We start from the raw sequence: 2,500 nt of genomic DNA on the forward strand, positions 1-2,500 counted from the left end.
TTTCCTCTGGCTTCAACCTCTTCAGGCATAGTTCACCATCTTTCGGGTCCCAACGCGAACGCTCTCGCTCGACCTCTCCGGCAAAGCGGACGAGATCGGCCGGTGATGCGGCCGCCGCGAACGACGACGTCTCACCTCCGCCGGACCGCGCCGACATTCACTTTCACTGCGCCCATGGGTTTCGTACTGCCCCGTGGCTCGCGCTCACGTTAGACTCCTTGGTCCGTGTTTCAAGACGGGTCGGGAAGGTGGCTGACTTCAGCCGCGGACCCCGTGCGCCTCGCGAAACGACACCGGAAGCGCGACCGAGACGAAGAGGCTGGGCACTGAGAACAGTCCCCGACCCACGACGCCCCAGCCGGCACCGGGCGCTCGGCCCCGAAGGGCAGACGCGGCGATCTCTCCTCGCCCGAACGGCGGGCCGACGGACACGCGCGCCTATAGTACCCGACCGAGGCCGGGTTACCTTGCGCGCGGCCTTCTCGCCGCCGTCCAGACGGTCGCGGCCTTCGCCCGGCGCTAGTGCGCTGGTCCCCGATCGGGCGGCGCCGCCGGCGGCCCGTGAGGGTCCGCACGACAACGTCGCCGACAGGGGGCCGGCTGAAAGCGACCGGGCGACCCGACAGGCCCTCCCGTTTGCCTCTCGACGGTTTCACGTACTCTTTAACTCTCTCTTCAAAGTGCTTTTCAACTTTCCCTCACGGTACTTGTTCGCTATCGGTCTCGTGACCGTATTTAGCCTTAGATGGAGTTTACCACCCGCTTTGGGCTGCATTCCCAAACAACCCGACTCTGGGAAGACGCCGTAGCGCGCCCGCCTGTCGCCGCCATGGGCCTGACACCCGCTCTGGGAAAAGGCCTCGATCAGAAGGACGCGGGCGACCGGCGAAGCGCGCCGTGACGAATTCCGTACGCCACAATTCCGCGCACTCCAAAAGCGCGCGGATTCGGCGATGGGCACATCCCGCTTCACTCGCCGTTACTGAGGGAATCCTCGTTAGTTTCTTTTCCTCCGCTTAGTAATATGCTTAAATTCAGCGGGTAGCCTCGTCCGACCTCAGGCCGAAAGTAAGGACCGGGACTATTCTTCCCGTTCCGCGCTCGCCGTCGGCGCCGCGCGCCGCCGCGCACCTCGATTCCCGCCCTTGAGCCGCCAGCCGTTGGCCTCTTCGAGGTCGACTCGCCGCCGCCGCGCGGGATTCTGGTCGCGATCGTCGCGCATCGTGCCGTGCTGTCTTGAGCGGGACGGGCGCTCGCGCGTCCGACGCCGCAGCAGCCGCGCGGAGAAATCCCCGCGCGGAACGTTTGCAACGCGACCCTGAGGCGGGCGCGGCCCCGGGATTGACCCGAGGCCGCAATTTGCGTTCAGAACGTCGATGCTCAATGTGTCCTGCAATTCACACTAATTCACGCAGCTAGCTGCGTCCTTCATCGACTCACGAGCCGAGTGATCCACCGCCAAGAGCCATCCACGATTGTTTCGCTCGCACAGTGCCTCGCACTATAGGGTGACAAAATAGACCGCGCCGAGCGGTCGGCCAGGCCGACGCTTGAAGCCGGAGCGCGCGGCACCGCGGCACTCGACGCGCAAACATTACCGGGTGACCGAATCGCCGGCCGGCGCGCCGCTCCTCGCGGGTCGGGCGCCGGGTAGCAAAGACTTTTTCTCTCGCTTGTCCGAGTTTCGCGTTCGCCGAAGCGTTTGCGAGACCGTTAATGATCCTTCCGCAGGTTCACCTACGGAAACCTTGTTACGACTTTTACTTCCTCTAAATGATCAAGTTAGATCGTCTTCTCGGACGCCGGCTCGACCGTTGCCGGCCGCGCCAGGTCCAATCGGAGGACCTCACTAAACCATTCAATCGGTAGTAGCGACGGGCGGTGTGTACAAAGGGCAGGGACGTAATCAACGCGAGCTAATGACTCGCGCTTACTGGGAATTCCTCGTTCAAGGGAAATAATTGCAATTCCCTATCCCTAGCACGACCGGGGTTCAGCGGGTTACCCAGACCTGTCGGCCAAGGCGAGCACATGCTGATCCGGTCAGTGTAGCGCGCGTGCGGCCCCGAACATCTAAGGGCATCACAGACCTGTTATTGCTCAATCTCGTGTGGCTAAACGCCACTAGTCCCTCTAAGAAGTTAGACGCCGACCGATTGGGTCGCGTAACTAGTTAGCAAGCCAGAGTCTCGTTCGTTATCGGAATTAACCAGACAAATCGCTCCACCAACTAAGAACGGCCATGCACCACCACCCACAGAATCAAGAAAGAGCTCTCAATCTGTCAATCCTCACTGTGTCCGGGCCGGGTGAGATTTCCCGTGTTGAGTCAAATTAAGCCGCAGGCTCCACTCCTGGTGGTGCCCTTCCGTCAATTCCTTTAAGTTTCAGCTTTGCAACCATACTTCCCCCGGAACCCAAAGACTTTGGTTTCCCGCAAGCTGCCGGAGAGGTCGTAAAACTAACGCCCCCCGATCGCTAGTTGGCATCGTTTATAGTC

At 61.4% G+C, this 2,500-nt stretch overlaps 2 non-coding genes and 1 pseudogene across 2 annotated transcripts in view; all 3 read right to left on the reverse strand.

The window, feature by feature from the left end:
* LOC146144580 (large subunit ribosomal RNA) overlaps positions 1-1,065 on the reverse strand; it is a 3,679-nt pseudogene extending 2,614 nt beyond the window's left edge.
* A 248-nt stretch (positions 1,066-1,313) lies between these two features.
* On the reverse strand, positions 1,314-1,467 carry LOC146144581 (5.8S ribosomal RNA). The gene has a single exon (XR_014499012.1). It is a non-coding gene; the product is annotated as a 5.8S ribosomal RNA (ribosomal RNA).
* Positions 1,468-1,714: 247 nt separating this feature from the next.
* LOC146144582 (small subunit ribosomal RNA) overlaps positions 1,715-2,500 on the reverse strand; it is a 1,811-nt gene continuing 1,025 nt past the window's right edge. Inside the window, exon 1 of the ribosomal RNA XR_014500623.1 lies at positions 1,715-2,500. This exon is cut by the window's right edge and continues 1,025 nt beyond it. This is a non-coding gene — a ribosomal RNA (small subunit ribosomal RNA).

Source organism: Ascidiella aspersa, chromosome 5 (assembly GCF_963924565.1).
Source record: "Ascidiella aspersa chromosome 5, kaAscAspe10.2, whole genome shotgun sequence".
Taxonomy (NCBI): Eukaryota; Metazoa; Chordata; class Ascidiacea; order Phlebobranchia; family Ascidiidae; genus Ascidiella; species Ascidiella aspersa.